Source organism: Bos taurus, chromosome 20 (assembly GCF_002263795.3).
Source record: "Bos taurus isolate L1 Dominette 01449 registration number 42190680 breed Hereford chromosome 20, ARS-UCD2.0, whole genome shotgun sequence".
Taxonomy (NCBI): domain Eukaryota; kingdom Metazoa; phylum Chordata; class Mammalia; order Artiodactyla; family Bovidae; genus Bos; species Bos taurus.
In genome coordinates, this window is record NC_037347.1 from 56,049,377 (window position 1) to 56,071,385 (window position 22,009).

Below are 22,009 nucleotides of genomic sequence, written 5' to 3' on the forward strand. Positions count from 1 at the left end.
TCTGCAACGCCCACATCCAGTGACTGATGCATAGGGGTCATTAAGGTCAAGATCTTTGCCCCAAGAGGAGTCAGCTCTGAGCACCACCTCCGTTTCAGGGCTCCTAGAGGGATGAGCTGAAGCTATTGCCAGACTGCATCACAGCTCAGCTTGCCACACTTAGTCAGGCAAATTTTCTCTCTTTTTGGCAGGAGTCCATATCGAATACACTTCTTAATAAACATCCTTCACATAATCTCCATCACAGACTAAAAATTGAGGAAGTCTGATTTGATCATGCAGCACTGGTTATAGAAAATATAATGCCAGGACTTCCCTCGTGGTCCAGTGGTTAGCTCAGTTGGTAAAGAATCTGCCTGCAATGCAGGAGACCCAGTTTGATTCCTGGATCAGAAAGATCCACTGCAGAAGGGATAGGTTACCCACCCCAGTATTCTTTGGCTTCCCTTGTGGCTCAGCTGGTAAAGAATCTGCCTGCAGTGCAGGAGGCCTGGGTTTGATCCTGGGTTGGGAAGATCACCTGAAGAAGGGAACAGCTAGTTACCCACTCCAGTATTCTGGCCTGGAGAATTCCATGGACTGTATAGTCCATGGGGTCACAAAGAGTCAGACACGACTAGAGTGACTTTCAGTTCACTTTCCAGTGGTTAAGATTTTGCTTGGGGTGTGGATTTGATCCCTGGTCAGGGAGCTGATCCCAGGTTTTCTGAGTTCCAGAAAACCAAAACACAAAACAGAAGTAATATTGTAACAAATTCAATAAAGACCTTAAAAAATGAAATAAATGATTTTTTTTAAAAAAGAGAATATGATACCATTTGATAGATATTCAAAGAGGAAGGGGAATGAGGTTGCGCTAACTCATATGGACTTGGAATTGAATCCTCACTTTATATTTTCTCAGAAGCAATAATCTGAAGAATATTGAGATGAGATATGATGAGAATTCATCAAACTAAGAATCTTGCCCCCATCCTGACATTTACAGAGATAGGCAACTTCATCTTCTTGAGCCTGTTTATCCATCTAAGTAGATGATCTGAGGTACCTTGTCCAACTAATAAGATAACACCAGTCGCCATTTTTTGAGAACACACTGAACACCAGTTGCCGTTTTTTGAGAACAGACTGTATTCTGACATCTTGAAATTCTAAGAGATTGTTCATACACTTCTCAGAAGATTGAAACATAGTCTCAAATAGAACTGTTCTGGTGGTGAATACAAAGACATGGTGCAGACTGTAAACTTTAGATCCTTACAGTCTCTTCTAAGGCAATCTTTAAATATAAATACAAGTTATCAGTGAGATTTGATGTATGAGGCAAGGCACCCAAAGCCAGTGCTCTATGACAACCTGGAAGAATGGGGTGGGGGGAGGTTGGTGGGTGTTTCGAACGGAGAGTACACATATATGCCTATGGCCTACTCATATTGATGTATGGCAAAAAAAAAAAAAAAATCACCATATTGTAAAAGTAATTATCATCCAATTAAAATAAATAAATTTTTAAAATAAATTAAAAGCAAAAAATGAAAAGACAATAAATAAATACAGATTATCTCCAATTTTTAAACAAGTTGTGTTATAAACATTTGTAATTCAAAATCCATCCCCTCACCCCCCACCCCCACCCCCATGGAAGCAAGAGTATAAGTGAAGATTAGTTCCATTCAGTACAAATATTTCTGAGCCAATCACATGCCAGACCCTAAGCACCACCGTTAGGTTTGCAGTGGGAAATTTCTTAGGTCAGAGCACAGAAGCTTATTCCACTTATAAATGATTCTAGACACCTCTAACCATTGCTTGTAACACCTTCTTACTGAGGGAAAAGTGCCTTCTTAGTCAGAAGTGGGAATCAGAAACACATCTTTTTTTTTATTTTTTGCCTTTAAAAAAAATTATTGAACTATAGTTGATTTACAATGTTGTGTTAGTTTCAGGTGTACAGCAAAGTGATTTAGTTATACATATATTCACTCTTTTTCAGATTCTTTTCTCATATAGGTTATCACAGAATACTGAGTCGCGTTTCCTGCACTATCCGGTAGGCCCTTACTGGTTATCTGTCTTGTATACAGTAGTGTGTGGGCTGAGTGTCCTTTGAAGTCACTCTGTGATCTATGACCTGTGGTACAACCTGCACAAGAACAATGACCTACCTGCCAACTTTCCTCTTTGAAGGTAGAAGTTTATTTCAGAATTATGAAAATAGGACATAGGATGGGCTACGGTTTCTTTCCTTTGTTAAAGGATAATACAAACTAATGGATGTAGGAAACACATAAGAGGCACTTTAAAAAAACAAATTTTATAAGTTGAAAATGGAGTGAAAGTGTTATTTGCTCAGTCGTGTCCAACTCGTCTCAACCCCATGGACTGTAGCCCGCCAGGCTCCTAAGTCCATTGAATTCTCCAGGCAAGAATACCGGAGTGGGTAGCCATTCCCTTCTCCCAGGGATCTTCCTGACCCAGAGATCGAACCCTGGTCTCCCACATTACAGGCAGATTTTTTAACATCTAAGCCAACAGGGAAGCCCCAACACAATGTCGGTGCATAACAACAAAATATGTATAAAAACAGGGTTTTCCAGGTTGGCTCAGTGGTAAAGAATCTGCCTGTCAATGCAGGAGACATAAGAGACGCGGTTCCATCCCTGGTTTGGGAAGATCCTCTGAAGAAAGAAACGGCAACCCATTCCACTAGTGAAATAGGGAAGGGTGGTAGGTGCTTCCAGAAACTTGCTTAATAGAAAACAATGCTTGATACATTCATTACTCCACAAGATTGAAAAGGGCAACTAAAAAGTCTATGTTTAATTTCAGTGTGTGAGTTTGAGATTATTTCCTTACCCCACCAGCGGGTTGTCCTCCAATTCAAGTCAGTTCTGTCACTCTCCGCCAGGAGACAGTGTCAGAGCCCACAGGTTAAGGGCTCATCCGCATGGCTGCCCCGACTTGAGGCACCAAAGCAAGCCTAGATTGTCACCTGGGCTTCTGACCTACAAACTGGCTAGAGGTCAGAGGTCCCAACAACACCTACTCATAGAACTCGGAGAAACATTTTACTTACTAGATCACTGGTTTATTCTGAGCTTCCCTGGTGGCTCAGATGGTAAAAGTGTCTGTTTGCAATGCGGGAGACCCAGGTTCCATCCCTGGGTTGGGAAGATCCCCTGGAGAAGGAAATGGCAACCCACTCCAGTACTCTTGCCTGGAAAATTCCATGGACGGAGGAGCGTGGTAGGTAGGCTACAGTCCATGGGGTCGCAAAGAGTCAGACACAACTGAGCGACTGGTTTATTCTAAAAGGATACAATTCAGGAACAGCCAGATGGAGGAGATGTGTAGAGCAAAGACGTATGGGGAGAGGACAAGAGCTCTCTCAAGAGGTCACTCTTCTCAAATCTCCAAGCGTTCACAAACTCAGAGATGCTCTGAACCCCTTCTTTTGGGATTTTTATGTAGCCTTCATTACAGGCACGACTGATTAAATTACTGGCCATTGGTGATGGGTTCAACATCTAGCCTCTCTTCCCTCTCCAGAAATCAGGAAGGGCCAGAAAGTTCATGGTTGATTTCCTACCAACCTGTCCCCATTCTTTATACGCTCTCCAAAATTTACCTCGTTAACATAAACCTAGCCGTGCTGGAAAAGGGGCTTGTTATGAATAACAAGACACTCATTTTACCCTGATGGCACAGAAGTGAAGCCATCAGGCTTTCACTAACTGAAGACTAGAGACCAAATATTATGACCAAAGATGCTCGCATTTCTCATACTGCTTGGGAAATTCCAAGGGTTTGGGGAGTTGTACACCAGAAACCACAAAAACCAAATATATATCAGAAATACACTTCTTCTTACAAATCACAATATCCTTGTAACCATAAGAGTATTTTTCAAGTTAAAATAAGCAGTGTTAAAGAGATGTTGTCAAGGGTTCTATGGCCAAAAAATTTAGGAAACAATGAGTTTCAACAGGTATCTTTGCTGAAGAACTCATTAAGTGCCTTGATATAGTACTGTCTTTTATATCTCTAAAAGGTATAAACTGTAAGAAGCAGTTTCTAAAATTTGTTGTCCCAGGGCTGGGGGCCGTTCCTGGGATGCATGAACTTTTAGGACTGAAATCAGGACTGTTCCAGACAAAGTAGGACAGTTGGTCTCCCAACGTAATGAAGCCCTACTCATAGCCTGAAAGATGCTGCTCAAGACGGATAACATTGGGGTACCTGGGATTGAGAAAAACAAGGATTGTTGCTTTCATGAAGGCAGAAAGGCTGGAATCTGCTGCTTTATCCCTGTTACCCACCTCCACCTCCAATCCTGTATGTAAGCTGGTCTTTAGTCAAATTGCATATGCTGTACCAGGATGTGGTGGACCTGAAATTGCCCTGTTTTGTAATACCCATGAGTCTATATAAGAAGGATGTCTGTGCTTTTCCTCCAGATAAACTAAAGCTTAAGAAATCTGTGACCCACTCAAAGTTCTAAAAGAAGAATGCTGAAATCAGAGACCAATATTAAATCAGAAAAAACGAATGTTAATCGCTCAGTTGTGTCCAGTTCTTTGCAACCCCATGGACTATAGCCCACCAGGCTCCTCTGTCCGTGGGATTCTCCAGGCAAGTATACTGGAGTGGGTTGCCATGCCCTTCTCCAGGAGATCTTCCCAACCTAGAGATCGAACCTGAGATTCCTGCATTGCAGGCAAGAATCTCTGATTTCTCCAGTTCACTTCTATCCGCTATGATAATTGAAATATCTAGAAGAAACCAAAAGACCAAAATAGGTAATAACTTCCTCTCAACTAAATCCTGCACTCCTGGACAATTCCTTTGCCCCTGGTTAGCTTGTTCTAACGTGTTTCCCTGTAAACCGGAGCCACCGGACAGACAGAGCCCATGGCCGTCCCTCATGTTGTTCAGTCGCTGAGTTGTGTCTGACTCTCTGTGACTCCATGGACTGCAGCACACCAGACCTCCCTGTTTTTCACCATCTCCCAGAGCTTGGTAAAAATCATGTCAAACTTGAGTCAGTAATGCCATCCAACCGTCTCATCCTCTGTCATCCCCTGTCTCCTCCTGCCTTCAATCTTTCCCAAGATTAGGGTCTTTTCTAATGAGTTGGCTCTTCACATCAGGTGGCCAAAGTATTGGAGCTTCAGCTTCAGCATCAATCCCTCCAGTGAATATTCAGGATTTATTTTCTTTAGGATTGACGGTTTGATCTTCTTGCAACCCAAGGGACTCTCAAGAGTCTTCTCCAACATCACAGCTCAAAAGCATCAATTCTTCGGTGCTCAGCCTTCTTTATGGTCCAACTCTCACATCCATACATGACCACTGGAAAAACCATAGCTTTGACTATTCGCACCTTTGTTGGCAAAGGACCTTTGCTGTCCCCCATATTCATGTACATTTCAAGTTGTCACGTCTGGAAGATCGGGTTTGAGTATGTTTGCATCAAGGGTATCCCTAAATTGTAACTTGCCTTCTCCAGTCTGGGTAGATTTGTGAGTCACAGGTTAACAGTGTTTGTACTTCGGTGGCTGGGTGCTGGCATCTGTGTGTACGTGCAAACATGCCCCATTTAAATGGGAACTTGGGCTCCATGTGAGGAGAGCAAAGCCCACAGTTTACATTCAGGACCCAGGGCAAAGCTCTCCAAACCATAGGCACGCAATTAATGTTCTCCAAAATGAATGCAATTGCATGCTTCGTTCTTGGGCTTTCATAGCTGTTTATATGATCTTGTAGCCAGTTACCAAAAATAGACTGAAATGGGGAAAATGCAGACAGATCCAAAAAAGAATTGGGTTGGTGGATCCTATGTTCTGTTTGTGGCCAAATCAGAGATCCTTTAGTGGCTATGGGGTCCCAGGACCTCAGAGGAAACCCTTTGAGAAAAATATCCCCAAATGAGAAGTTATATCATTGGCCCCAACACACTGCCACTTCACCTTTGCAAAAGTCTCCATTCTAGATTGAAATAGAAGACCCTGTCACATGCAACAGATTCCCACACAGATCTATAACACACGTTGGTCATGGGTCAAAGGGGAGGCCTTTGACTTTGACCTTCTGGGGCTTTCTCCCTAAGAGAGAAGGCAGCATTCTGAGTGATGACTTTGGGGGAAAATATGTCCTGGAGAAAATGTGTTGCAGAATGACTAGGTCATGATGCAGAATCTGTTACAAGCGTTCCATCATCAGTTCTTTTAACTCCTCTAAGAAGGAGATCCAACCAGTCCATTCTGAAGGAAATGAGCCCTGGGATTTCTTTTGGAAGGAATGATGCTAAAGCTGAAACTCCAGTACTTTGGCCACCTCATGTGAAGAGTTGACTCATTGGAAAAGACTCTGATGCTGGGAGAGATTGGGGGCAGGAGGAAAAGGGGACGCCAGAGGATGAGATGGCTGGCTGGCATCACTGACTCGATGGACGTGAGTCTGGGTGAACTCCGGGAGTTGGTGATGGACAGGGAGGCCTGGCGTGCTGCGATTCATGGGGTCGCAAAGAGTCGGACACGGCTGAGCGACTGAACTGAACTGAACTGAAGCTATAAGAAATTGAAATTGGAGGTCACAAAGGGTTCCCATTACTCTCAATAAGTAACATTTTACATATACTGACCATAGGCTTCTGGCAAGCTGCCATTAGCCAAAGACATAAGTGCATATAGACTGAGAATAATTTTCGCTTTATTCCCACTCATATATGTAACATAACACAAATTATTTCCATGTTGTTTGTTAAAATAATCTTATTCCCAAGAGGGAATTCCCTGCTCAATTAATTCAAATGTCATGATAAGCCAGTAGTCCTAATTCATAGAGTCAGAGAAATGTGCCTGTGTGCATGCATGCTCAGTCATGTCCAATTCTTTGCAACACCACAGGCTGGCCAGGTTCCTCTGTCCATGAAACTTTCTAGGCAATAATACTACAGTGGGTTGCCATTTCCTACTACAGGGGAATCTTTCTGACCCAAGGATTGAATCTGTGACTCTTGTGTCTCCTGCATTGGCAGGTGGAATAAGACAATTTAAAATTAAAGAATGAAACTGGAACACTTTCTAACACCATACACAAAAATAAACTCAAAATGGATTAAAGATCCAAACATAAGACCAGAAGCTATTAAACTCCTAGAGGAAAACATAGGCAAAACACTCTCCGACATAAACCACAGCAGGATCCTCTATGACCCACCTCCCAGAGTATTGGAAATAAAAGCAAAAATAAACAAATGGGACCTAATTAAAATTAAAAGCTCTGCACAACAAAGGAGACTATAAGCAAGGTGAAAAGACAGCCTTCAGAATGGGAGAAAATAATAGCAAATGAAGCAATGAACAAAGAATTAATCTCAAAAATATACAAGCAACTCCTGCAGCTCAATTCCAGAAAAATAAAAGACCCAATCAAAAAGTGGGCCAAAGAACTAAACAAACATTTCTCCAAAGAAGATATACAGATGGCTAACAAACACATGAAAAGATGCTCAACGTCACTCATTATCAGAGAAATGCAAATCAAAACCACAATGGGGTACCATTTCATGCCAGTCAGAATGGCTGCGATCTAAAAGTCTACAAGCAATAAATGCTGGAGAGGGTGTGGAGAAAAGGGAACCCGCTTACACTGTTGGTAGGAATGCAAACTAGTACAGCCACTATGGAGAACAGTGTGGAGATTCCTTAAAAAACTGGAAATAGAACTGCCATATGACCCAGCAATCCCACTGCTGGGCATACACACTAAGGAAACCAGAATTGAAAGAGACACATGTACCCCAATGTTCATCGCAGCACTGTTTATAATAGCCAGGACATGGAAGCAACCTAGATGTCCATCAGCAGATGAATGGATAAGAAAGCAGTGGTACATATACACAATGGAGTATTACTCAGCCATTAAAAAGAGTACGTTTGAATCAGTTCTAATGAGGTGGATGAAACTGGAGCCTATTATACAGAGTGAAGTAAACCAGAAAGAAAACCATCAATACAGTATACTAACGCATATATATGGAATTTAGAAAGAAGGTAATGATAACCCTGTATGCAAGACAGCAAAAGAGACACAGATGTATAGAACAATCTTTTGGACTCTGGGAGAGGGCGAGGGTGGGATAATATGGGAGAATGGCATTGAAACATGTATAATATATGTGAAATGAATTGCCAGTCCAGGTTTGATGCATGATATAGGGTGCTCGGGGCTGGTGCACTGGGATGACCCAGAGGGATGGGATGGGGAGGGAGGTGGGGGGTGGTTCAGGATGGGGAACACATGTACACTCATGGTGGATTCAAGTCAATGTATGGCAAAACCAATACAATATTGTAAAGTAAAATAAACAAATTAGTTAATTTAAAAAAATAAAATTAAAAAAAAAATTAGGAGTAGAGACTCCCCTGGTGGTGCAGTGGTTAAGACTTTGCCTTCCAGTGCAGAGGGTGTGGGTTCAATCCCTGGTCAGGGAACTAAGATCCCACATGCCTTTCTAGCAAAAAAACCAAAACATAAAAAATAAACAGTATTATATTTAAAAAAATTCAATAATGACTTAAAAATGGCCCACATCCAGAAAAAAAAAAGTTAAAAAAGTAAAAAATAAATATTGGCGGGTGTATCAAACACACGTCTTCTGCATTGGCAGGTGGATTCTTTACCAAGTGAGCCCAAAATAAGGTCGAGAAACTCATTTACTTAAAGAGCAAAAAGTCTTCCCTAGTGGATCAGACCGTAAAGAATCTGCCTGTTATGCAGGACATCTAGGTTCAATCCCTGAGTCGGGAAGATCCCCTGGAGGAGGGCATGGCATCCCACTCCCAGTATTGTTGCCTGGAGAATTCCATGGACAGAGGAGCCTGGCAGGCTACAGGCCATAGGATCACACATAGTCGGACAGGACTGAAGCAACTTATCATGCAAAAAGAGCAAAGAAGAGGAAAATGAGCATCTCATAAATTAGTTTGCTAATCAGACAGTTTGTGCTTAATGATTTCATTGACTCTTTCTCTAATTCACTGTAAGATTATGTGCTCAGTTCACTTGTTAAAGTGTCAGCATCAAAGTGTGTTTTTTCAATGGAAGGATATTTATTGAAAGGTCACACACACACACTGCTATCCCCACCTTAACGTGCAATAGATCAGCATGAGTATCTCATGTTTTTCCCATGAAACTGGTTGTTGGTTGGCATTTCAAAATATATCTCATTTCATATCAAAGAGAGTAATACTGTCTACCTGGAAATATTCTCCACACCGGCCAAGATAAATACATTTTAAAATTCAAAAGATAAAAAAAAAATTGAAAGACGAGGGTGACATATTTTTCATTTTTGCCTTCAGATTTGATGAAAATTAAGAGCAGACTTTAGAAGCAGATACTATGATTTCATAACAGGGGCAAAAGCATTTGCAGTGAAAAGAACCCTTTGGGACGTTCTTGCACTTTGTGAAACAATGGTTAGGGTGGAATTCGTCTTTCTGCACGTCAAATGTTTAAAAACAGCTGCTTTTTGTTTGGGGGCTTTATTCCTGAAAGAAGCTTGTTCCCTCCCCCAAATTTCCTGGCATCCTTAATGGCTTTTACTCATGCCATTTGGGAAATGCAATTATGATTTCCTGATTTAGTCATTTATTACAATTTCATAAAATAAATGAGAAATTCATGTCCATCATTATGGCTCCCTGATAGAAAGATGACTGTGACTTTCACATCTTGGCATAGGGAACAATGCTCTAAAAATATTCCTTTTTATTATTGTTCAAAACATACGGAAAACGTTTAGAATAATTTCCCTTTAGTTGAATGACAGAAAAACCTTTAAAATACTTAACCATTTCTAAGGTAGCATGTTTGGGCAGGTAGTAGGTAAGACCCTTTGGACGAAAGTCTTTCTCTTCTTTCTTGTGGCTTTGAATTTTTCTCTGCATTTGGAGCTGATGTTCATTAGAAGATTTCAAGAAACCAGATGTCACAAATGTCTGTTCAAGGGTCTGAAAATTTCAAGAGTTTACTTTTGTAGTCCTTTGCTTTGGGCTTTAAAAATACAAGCCTTTTTGAAACTAGATGTGGTTCCTAAGAGAAATACAGTAAAACAACAACAAAGCCTACTCCTACCAGTGAGATTTGTGAGTGACAGCACTTAGAAAGGTCAAGGACTTCAAGTTATAAAACGAGGTAACTTACATACACATTGTTGCATTAAATAATTTTTCATCTAATTAGGCAAATAAAAGAGAAATCAATTAAAGGTGGTTTATCTAGTTTTCAGCTAAGTTTTTGCTGTGTAGCAAATTATCTCAATAATTGTCATCCAGTCCCAGTTCTTTATCCAGCTAGCAATGGTGTGAGCTAAAGACCCCCAGGGAAATCCCATTTCTGTTATAGTTTAGATTCCACGTATAAGTGATATCATGAAGTATTTGTCTTTCTCTTTCTGACTTACTTCACTTAATCTGATAATCACTAGGTCCATCCATGTAACTGCATATGGTATTATTTCCTTCTTTTTATGGCTGAGTAATATTCCATTATATATATTAAATGTAGTATATATAATATTGTTGTTTGTTGTTCAGTCACTAAGTCATCTCCAACTCTGGACTGCAGCCCGCCAGGCTTCCCTGTCTTTCACTGTCTCCTGGAGATTCCTCAAATTCATGTCCATTGAGTTGATGATGCTATCTAAACATCTCATCCTCTGCTGCCCTCTTCTCATTTTGCCTTCATTTCCCAGCATCAGGGTCCTTTCCAATCAGTCAACTCTTCACATCAGGTGGCCAAAATATATATGTATACCACATCTCCTTTATCCATTTATCTGTCAATGTATGTTTAGTTTGTTTCCATATCTTTGCTATTGGGAATAGTGCTGTTATGAATATAAGGGTGTGTATATCATTTTGAATTACAGCTTTGTCCAGATATATGTCCAGGAATGAGATTAACGGATAATATGGTAACTCTAATTTCAGTTTTTGGAGACATCTTCATACTGTTCTCCATAGTGGGTGCCCTTTTTTTCTTTTTCCCTATTGGACACAGGTAAAGGCTTTCCTCTTCTTGCTATTCCAAAACCTTTGACTCTGTGGATCACAATAAACTATGGAAAATTCTGACAGAGATGGGAATACCAGACCACCTGACCTGCCTCTTGAGAAATCTGTATGCAGGTCAGGAAGCAACAGTTAGAACTGGACATGGAACAAGAGACTGGTTCCAAATAGGAAAACGAATACGTCAAGGCTGTACATTGTCACCCTGCTTATTTAACTTATATGCAGAGTACATCATGAGAAATGCTGGACTGGAAGAAACACAAGCTGGATTTAAGATTTCCGGGAGAAATACCAATAACCTCAGATATGCAGATGACACCACCCTTATGGCAGAAAGTGAAGATGAACTAAAAAGCCTCTTGATGAAAGTGAAAGTGGAGAGTGAAAAAGTTGGCTTAAAGCTCAACATTCAGATCATGGCATCTGGTCCCATCACTTCATGGGAAATAGATGGGGAAACAATGGAAACAGTGTCAGACTTAATTTTTTGGGGCTCCAAAATCACTGCAGATGGTGACTGCAGCCATGAAATTAAAAGATGCCTACTCCTTGGAAGAAACGTTATGACCAACCTAGATAGCATATTGAAAAGCAGAGACATTAGTTTGCCAACAAAGGTCCATCTAGTCAAGGCTATGGTTTTTCCAGTGGTCATGTATGGATGTGAGAGTTGGACTGTGAAGAAAGCTGAGCGCCAAAGAATTGATGCTTTTGAACTGTGGTGTTGGAGAAGACTCTTGACCGTCCCAACCAGTCCATTCTGAAGGAGATGAGCCCTGGGATTTCTTTGGAAGGAATGATGCTAAAGCTGAAACTCCAGTACTTTGGCCACCTCATGCGGAGAGTTGACTCATTGGAAAAGACTCTGATGCTGGGAAGGATTGGGGGCAGGAGAAGAAGGGGATGACAGAGGATGAGATGGCTGGATGGCATCACTGACTCAATGGACGTAAGTCTGGGTGAACTCCGGGAGTTGGTGATGGACAGGGAGGCCTGGAGTGCTGCAATTCATGGGGTCGCAAAGAGTCGGACACGACTGAGCGACTGAACTGAACTGAAAGGCTTTCCTGACAGGCTGGATGGCAGAGTGAGAGAAAGGGGAGTCTGGGATGACGCCAAGGTTGTTAGTCTGAGCAACTGGAAGGCAGACACAGTCATTAACAGACTTGGAAAGAACTGTGATAAACTGGCTTTTAAGGAAGTGTAGAAATTCAGTTGTAAATGCTTTAAATTTGAGATATCTTTTAGGCAGTCACATGGAGATGTTAAGTAAGCACTTGAAGATGTGAGTCTGCTCTCCTAGACTGAGGAGAGCTGTCCAGGTTGATTTTATCTGGGAGTCATCAGTATATAATGATGTGTGTGTGCATGTGTGCTCAGATGGGTCCAACTCTTTGAGATCCCATGGACTGTAGCCTGCCAGTCTCTTCTGTCCATGGAATTTTCCAGGCAAGAATACTGGAGTAGGTTACCATTTCCTTCTTCAGTGGATCTTCACCCAAGGATCAAACCCATGTGTCTTGCGTCTCCTGCTTTGGCAGATAGATTCTCTACCACTCTGCCACCTGGGAAGTCCGATATAGATGGTACTTAAGGTCATAAAACTAGATCCTATCTCCACATATGAGTGATACAGGGGGAGGAGAGAAGAGGTTCAGGATGCAGCTCTGGGAACCTCTGATCTAACAGGTCAGAGAAGAAAGATTAAAATAGCCATGGAGGCTGAGCAGGGAGGAAAATGAAGAGAGGAGATGTTCTGGAAGCCAAAGGAAGAAAGTCTTGGAGAAGAGATGAAACTGCACCGAATGCTGCTATAGATGAAGTAGGTGAGAACTGAGTGTCAACCTGGGGTCTAGGCATGGGGAGATGCTTGGGGACCTTAACCAAAGAAGTCATGGTAGAGGGTGGAGCAGAGACCTCTAGCAAATTTAGAGTGAAGGGTAGGAGAGAGATTGAAGACAGAGAGATGAGACAAACATTTGTTTTTGTTGTTCGGTTGCTCAGTTGTGTCTGAGTCTGCGACCCCATGAACTGTAGCACGCCAGGCTTCCCTGTCCTTCACTATCTCCCGAAGTTTGCTCAAACTCAAGTCCATTGAGTCAATGATGCCCTCCAACCATCTTCTCCTCTTGCCGTCAATCTTTCCCAGCATCGGGTCAAACATTATGAGGACTTTTGCTGTAAAGGAAAGAGAAGTGGGATGGAGGCTTGCAAGAGGGGTGGAGCTAAATATGATGGTTAAATGGGTCATTGGAGAGAAAAGTTGACGAATAGAAGAGAAAAGGAAGAACCACTGAAGCATGTCCATGACTGATGAGAGAAAGTGGGTGGGCGCTTGTGACCAAAGGCAGGTGCTCCTATTTTATAAAGGCACGGAGATTTCATCTAGAAAGAAACTAGGGCAAAGGTGGGCCGGAAGGACCACAGCTGCGGCTCAGGCCCCCTGCTGAGTCACCTGGGTTCCCGAAGCCCAAGAGTCAGCAGTGAAATTGAAGGTCACCTTTCCTGAGTTGTTTGACCTTCAGACTCACCCAGCAGGTTGGGAAGTAGGAGGCCGCATATGTGGGGGAAATAGGCACTGGGAAATGAAAGGACAGAGATCCAAGGATCCTGATCAATGAGCAGACAGGCTGAGAAGTGCAAGTGTAAGACTCTCACTGCCGGAGTGGGGACCTTACGAGCGATTCTTACAAGCTGTGTGACTTGAGACACATCACCCAACTCTTCTAAACTTCTGTTTGTCCGTCCATAAGATGCTTATATTAATGGCATCTCCCTCACTGGGTTAATTTGAGGATTCAACAAGATAATCCATGTGAAGAGTCTACAGGCCATGGTAAGCACGCAGTAATGCGCTAATACCACAACTGTGATGCTGGTTGTGTTTATTTACAAATTTACTGTTTTTAAAGTGAAATTCACAGAAATAGAATATTTTATAGTCACATTAAATGTAAAACTAACCCCATTAGAGTGTACAATTCAGCCACATTTAGCATAGCCACAGTGTTACACAACCATCACCTTTATCTGGCTCCAAAATATTTTCATCACCCCAAAAGAGGAGCCTATACCCACCAAGCAGTCACTGTCCACTCTCTTCCTCTCAGCCACTGACAACCACCAACCTGCTTTATGGCTCTACAAACCTATCTATTCTGGATGTGTGAGATGTGACACTTTGTCTTCTTTCCTTCATCTAGCTTAAATTTTCAAGGTACATCCATATTGTAGAATCAGAACGCTATTTTCTTAGCGGTTGAACAATATCCCACTTTATGTATAGGCCACATTGTGGTTACCATTCATCAGCAGAAGGATAAGGCTGTTTCCTGCCTTTTGGCTACTGTGAATAATATTTCTATGAATATTTATGTGTAGGTATTTGTTGGCCTAACTACTTTTAATTCTTTGGAGTGGGTACCTAGAAGTAAAATTACTGGTTCATATTCCTATCATTCTGATAGCAGAAAACAACACTTTAGAAGATACAATTTTCGCTAGTTCATTTACTACAATCTCCAAAGGCCAAGGGGCCAGGTTACACTTTTCTTTGCATACTCAGCACCTAACACAATGCCTAATATTTAACAACAGCTCAATAAATGTTTAACTCTGCAGAACTGTCATCTTGGAAACAGATTAATTTGTAATGAACTAAGGTATATGATGAGAGAAGAGGGACTTCCCAGGTGGCCCAGTGGCTAAGACTTCATGTTCCCAATGCGGGGGCTTGGGTTTGATCCCTGGTCAGGGAGTTAGATCCCACATGCCACAACTGAGACTCAGCACAGCCAAATAAATGAGAAAAAAAAATTTTTTTGAAAAAAAATGAGAAAAGCAACCTAACAAAATCTCTTTGTATCTTGAGATCTCTTTTATCTCCTGGTCCATTATATGGTTCTGTAATCCACAGTATGAAAAGCACGTGTTTATATACCCTGCCTTATAATATGGACACACACACAAAGAGCATATGTAGCATAGGAAAGCACTTTATTACGTTTTTATGAACATATTGTGAGAACTATCATTTAATCCTCCTGTATGTGAATTTCCACCTCTGGACATATTAATTTCTTGTCATAACTGAGGCAGGGCTTTCCTCCTGGCACAACTTTACATGCTTTTTCTCTACTTTTGCCAAGAGAACTGGAGGTGCAACTGTAAGTGTTGTTTCCCACTTAGTGCTTTATTTTTTTTTAATATTTGTGGTAAGTCACTTCAGTTGTGTCCAACCCTTTTTGACCCTGTGGCCTGTAGCCCGCCAGGCTTCTCTGTCCAGGGGATTCTCCAGGCAATGATACTGGAGTGGATTGTCGTGCCTTCCTCCAAGGGATCTTCCCGACACAGGGATTGAACCCAAGTCTCTTTATGTCTCCTGTGCTGGCAGGCTCGTTCTTTGCCACTAGCGCCACCTGGGAAGCCCTTTTTAATATTTATTTGTATTTAATGATTCATTTGGCTGCACCAGGTCTTGGTCGCACATGCAGTATCTTTAGTCACAATATGTGGAACATCGATCCCGGCTCAGGTATCAAACCTGGGACCCCTGTATTGGGAGCTTGGAGTCTTAGCCACTGGACCACACTTTTTCAAACATTTAAAAACTACAGAAGCCATTCTTTGCCCAAAGATGATATAAAAACAAGAAGAGGGCCAGACTTGACCCACAGCAGTAGTTGCCAAACACTCACATATTCCAGACCATACCATACTGTGCTATACTTATACATGTTACAATTTTAGAATGAACTTGAATTACCTTTTAATGAAAGGGCTAAACTTACACATTTTCATAGAAAATACACCTTGCAAATACATCTCAGGACTGTATGCATTCAGATTACAAAACGTAAATTCATGTGACACGTGCTGTCAAGTTGCGTCTTGATTCTACGCCTTAGAAATAGAAATAATAAAAGAAAAAACAGAGATGCAACTCAGAGAATTTGGGAAATAGAGGAAGGAGACAGGCAACTTTGAGAGGAGATAAGAGGATGAGCCCCAGGAGGACAGAAACAGGTAAAGGGAAGGCAAGTAGGGATAAATATGCAGAGGCAGATTTAACCAGAAGTCCAGAAGCAAAGAGCCTCTTGATGAAGGTGAAAAAGCGGGCTTAAAACTCAACATCCAAAAAACGAAGATCATGGCATCCAGTCCCATCACTTCACAAATACAGGGGGAGAAAGTGGAAACACTGACATATTTTATTTTCTTGGGCTCCAAAATCACTGCAAACGGTGGCTGCAGCCATGAAATTAAAGACGCTTGCTCCTTGGAAGAAAAGCTATGACAAACCTAGACAACATAATCACTTTGCTGACAAAGGTGTATATAGTCAAAACTATGGTTTTCCAGTAGTCATGTACAGATGTGAGAGTAGGCCCATAAAGAAGGCTGAGCACCGAAGAATTGATGCTTTCGAACTGTGGTATTGGAGAACACTCTTGAGAGTCCCCTGGACTGCAAGGAGATCAAACCAGTAAATCCTAAAGGAAATCAATCCTGAATATTCATTGGAAAGACTGATGCTGAAGCTGCAATTCTTTGGCCACTTGATGCAAATAGTCAACTTATTGGAACAGCCCCTGATGCTGGGAAAGATAGAGGGCAAGAGGAGTAGGGGGCAACAGACGATGAGATGGCTGGATGGCAGCACCGACTCAGTGGACATAAGTTTGAACAAACTCCGGGAGATGGTGAAGGCCAGGGAAGCCTGGCACTATGCACTTCATGGGGGTCACAGAGTCCAACACAACTGAGCAACTGAACAACAACAACGGCAACCAGTCTTAGAGGAACAAGGGGCAGGAGAAAGTGGTTTGGGGCACTTGATAAACATCCCAGATATGAGCGAGAAAATACCGTTTTGCACTGAAAATAAGAAAATCAGTTTTACATTCTTTGTTTAGGAGTGAGAGCCAAAGAACAGCAGACCTCCTGTCCTGGAAGAGATTTTCGAAAGACTGTCTTAATGGCTTACTTTTGTTTTTGCTTTTCTTCAAACCTCTGGAGGCCGACTCCTGTTCTCTCCTGGCAGCTCCAGCAAGACTTATTCACTGTGACTTCTGATCACAGTTATGGACATGAAATCCCTCTGCTTTAATTTGCGTTCACATCCACTAATTTGGTCCTCCACAAAACTGACAAAAAGCCTGGCGCACGTTCCCCACGATAAGACCTTACATTTTCTCAAGGTCGTCACTGAGCCTCCCTCAGCCTGTTTTTCTCCGGGCCAAACAATCCCAAACCCCTGGACCTTTCCTCACAGAACTAACTGCATCCTTTACAATATTTTTGTGTCTCTTTTCTTCACATCCTTTTTTAATAGCAGGAGCAAACAAGCAAACCAAAAAAAGTGTTTTCTAGCAAAGTTTGGACTAAGGTGAAACACTTAAAGGAAGAAGACACACAAAGAATTCTCTAAACCATTCTTGTTTCACTTCTAGTATCTCAGTATCACGGGCTATAGCATTTCTGAGGAGTTTGTTGTTGTTTAGCCACTAAGTCGTGTCCGACTTTTTGCAACCCCGTGGACTGCAGCACGTCAGGCTCTTCTGTCCTATACTATCTCCCAGAGTTAGATCAAATTCATGTTCGTTGGGTCGATGATGCTATCTAATCATCTCATCCTCTGTCTCATTTTATAAACTGAGCCCACTCCACACAGGCTGTTTTGCCACTAAACATGTCTCTGTGATCATCTCAACAGCAGCAGCGGTGCTAGTGATGTCTAACTTTTTCACCTACGGGCTCGTCAACGCACATCTAAGATGTGTACCAGGTGAGTAAGTGAATGTTAACTGCTCGCTCTTGTCTGACTCATTGCAACTGCATGGACTGTAGTCCCCCAGGCTCCTCTGTCCAGGAAATTCTCCAGGCAAGAATACTGAAGTGGGTAGCCATTCCCTTCTCCAGGGAATCTTCCCAACCCAGGGATCAAACTCAGGTCTTCTGCATTGTGGGCTCTTTACCATCTGAGCCACCAGGAAAGTCCCCAACTAACCATCACTCACTCATCAGCAGCCTAAGTTGTAGGTCAGTCCTTACCCACAGTTAACAGCAAAGCACATGGGGTGGGGAGGATCTGGAAATTTGCTGAGAAGATCTGGCTCCCGAGTAGTGAAGCCTGCAGCTGGCTCTCTGAATTCCCACTCTTGAGATGTTTCCAGCGCTGTATTCCCTATTCAGTGTCTCTGTGGATTGTAATTAATGTTATCTCTTTTCATAGCTATTTACTAAATTTGTATTCCTCAGCGAATATTTGCTTCAGCAACACTCCGGATTTATCAAAGTCATTTCCAAGTTTATGCCTGCTCTCCATCTAGAGAATTAGCAACTCTATCTAAATAAGTAACATCTGCCCTTTTGGCCAGAATATTTTCATTATCTTCATTCCTAATAACAAACACTTTTTTAAAAGTTGAAACTAAAAATTATGGACATGAGAAACAATAAGAGCTGACACTGTGTGCCAGGCATTGCTGTAAGCATGTTCATCCCTTAACTCCTTTACTCGTCTCTACAGCCCCAAGAGGTGAGTACTCCTGTCCTCTCCAGTTACAGACTGAGGCACAGGGAGGGTGAATAACTCACCCAAGGTCACTCAGCTGGAAATCTGGCCCCACAGCTTTACAAGTAGACTTAGATTCAAAAACTGTTCTGTGTATATCTTGTTGCCAATTCTCTTTTAAACAAACAATTCCTGTATCATAAGGAATTTTGGGGGAGAAGATTGGATTGTTTGCCAAATGTAGTTTACCCATTTTTCTGCTAATGGTAATTTAGATTTCTAAATTTTTGTTATTGGAAAGAAAAAGCTATTTTTTATTTGTATTGTTAGGGGATATATATAATATACATATAAAGATATATAAATATGTTATATATGTGTATTTACATATAACAATATATTATATTACATATAATATGTATGTAAATATATAAAATATATTTAAATCTTTATATATATGATATATGTATGCTGCTGCTGCTAAGTCGCTTCAGTCGTGTCCAACTCTGTGCGATCCCATAGACGGCAGCCCACCAGGCTCCCCTGTCCCTGGGATTCTCCAGGCAAGAACACTGGAGTGGGTTGCCATTTCCCTCTCCAATGCATGCATGCATGCTAAGTCGCTTCAGTCGTGTCTGACTCTGTGCGACACTATGGACAGCAGCCCACCAGGCTCCTCTGTCCACAGGATTCTCTAGGCAAGGATACTGGGGTGGGTTGCCGTTTCCTTCTCCAATGATATATGTATAAATATATATTTTATATATATATATATATATATATATATATATATATGCTGGTATGTACCTCACTGAGCTAGTGTGAGGATTCAATAATTATTATAATTCATGGTACATAATTGGGCATTATTGCTGAATAAATGTTAGCCCATATGCACGAGATGTGCTGAGGACATGCTACAGATTCTGAAATGGGTTTAAAAGCTCAGCATCTTGTATCTGCCTTCAGGACTAACGGAAGACATGGAAGAAAAACGGAAGGTAGAAGGTGGTTCAAACATGTCTGTACCAAGTGGAACATGTGAAGCACAGGTTCCTCGAGGCTGCCATAGGAGGCAGCCAGCAAGAGGATAGCATCAGTGGCATCCCGAAACGGAGCCCACCATCCAGAAGCATCTGGACAATTTTTGACTGTCCCAACAACAGGATCTCTTCCTGCCGTCACACGTTTAATACAAAAGCATGATGTTGACACACAGCCAATCAGTAATCACTGGAATGAAAACCAGCGTAAACAGAGGACATCAGTAACGTGTTTATAGGGTGAATTTGGGCGAGTTCCTTGGCCACCCTCAGTCTTCATTTCCTCTGAGGACATCACTGTCCAATAGACGTACACCTTTCACACTAGCCACATAGTGTTACATTTTCCAGTTGTATTAAAGAAAATTAAAAAGAAATGAACAAAAGTCACTTGAATAGTGTACTGTTTAACCTAGTATATCCAAAGTAATATTTCAGCATGCAATCAATAATAAAAATTTATCAATGGCATATTTTACATGCTTTCTTTCGTAGTAAGTCTTTGGCTTGGTATGTATTTCACACTTAGAGCACATCTCAATTAAAAATGCTGTGGGTTCAATAGACGCATGTGGTTAGCAGCCACCGTTTTGGATTACGTTAGTCTAGGACGGCACACCTAATTCTTAGGAAATAACTGATCCTAATGATAGACTTTAGGGACAGGGACAATGGCAAGGATGAAAGCTCTATGCCATTGGTCCATGTATGAAAACTTTAAACACATCAGTAAATGAGTTTTTCTTTTTTATTTAAATTTATTTATTTTTAGTTGGAGGATAACTGCTTTACTATGTTGCATGGGTTTCTGCCATATATCAACATGAACCAGCCATAGGTATGCATATGTCCCCTCTATTTTGAGCCTCCGTCACAAGTAAATGATATTTTATCTTGCCATATAATAAAAGAGTAAAAATTTAAACTTGGATCCCAGGAGGACTTCTATCAAAAGGAGGCTCCCATAAAGAGCCCTCAAAGAGGCTAAGTATTAGGTAAATGAATGTGATCTTCAGCTGAAAAAATTGAGTTGGTTCTCCTTAAAAGGGAGCTATTAGGCTATCTTCTATTTCTTTCACCGGCATTTTGTAATTTAGCAAAAATCTGTATGAGAATGTTCATAGCAGCTTTATTCATATTAGCCAAAACCCAGAAATAAGCCAAATGTCCTTCAGTGGGTGAATAGTTGAACAAAGTGGGGAATGGACACATCATGGAATACAACTCAGCAGTGAAAATGAGTAAACTGTTGAGATACACATCAATTTGGATAAATCTCAAGGGAAATTTGCTGAGTAAAAAAAGTTCATCTCCGAAAGATGACATATCATATGATTCCATTTACACGTTTTCAAAATAACACAATCATGAAGCTAGAGAACAGGTTTAGGGGTTGCCACCAGGTAGGGGTTGATAGAGGAGAAGTTGGGTGTGGGTATGAGGAATAACATGACAAATTCGGTGCTAATGGCACAGTTCTGTATTCTGATCACAGCTGTGGTTACACAAACACCCACACATGTGATAAAACTGCACTGAACTTGATACACACACATGCACACACCCACACAAATGAATGTTTGTAAAGCCAGTGAAAGTTGAATGAAATTCTACTGATTGTCGCAATTCAGCTTCTTGGTTTTGCCAGTGTCCTGTGGTCATATAAGATGTAACCATGATGAGGCTAAGTGATGAGTAAGTGGGACCTCCCCATTTGCTTTCAATTTCCCATGAACCTATCATTATCTCATTTTTTTTTTTTTAAGTACATGTTGGTACTTTTTAAAAAAGGTACTTCCCTGGTGGTCCAGTGGCTAAGATTCTGTGCTCCCACTCTAGGGGGCCTGGGTTTGATCCCTGGTCAGGAAACTATACCCTACATGCCACAGGTAAGTGTTCACATGCTCCCACCAAAAGTCCTCAATACCAACTACAAGATTCCTCATTCTGCAATGAAGATAGAGGATGCAGCATGTAGCAGTTAAGACCTGGCGCAGCCAAATAAGTAAATAAATAAAAATAATTATTCTTAAAAAGTACATGCAGGAAGAAAAGATCTTTAGGAAAAGCAGGAGTTGCTTGGCAAAGCCAGGTTCTACAGATAGTAGCTCAAGTAGCAAACCCAAGAATGGGCCTCACAGAAGCCCGGAGAAAAAGAAGACACACACCAAACATCTATACCTGAGATCCAGAAATCAACGACAGGGCACAAGGAGAGAAATGACCGGTTTTGTACAAACCCGAACAATTCTGATCCCAGACCCCAGTGCTCCAGTTACAGGAGTTTGGTGGTGGTGGTGTAGTCCCTAAGTCGTGTTGGATGCCTTCCAAATCCACAGAGTATGCTCTGAGGCCTGAAGGAG

At 41.6% G+C, this 22,009-nt stretch overlaps 1 long non-coding RNA gene across 2 annotated transcripts in view; it reads left to right on the forward strand.

The window, feature by feature from the left end:
* LOC100849043 (uncharacterized) overlaps positions 1–20,124 on the forward strand; it is a 105,134-nt gene extending 85,010 nt beyond the window's left edge. For both annotated transcript variants that reach the window (XR_009491985.1, XR_139625.5), the window contains 2 exons: positions 17,803–17,874; positions 19,573–20,124. This is a non-coding gene — a long non-coding RNA (uncharacterized lncRNA). The remainder of the gene's footprint in view (positions 1–17,802; positions 17,875–19,572) is intronic.
* Positions 20,125–22,009: the final 1,885 nt, after the last annotated feature.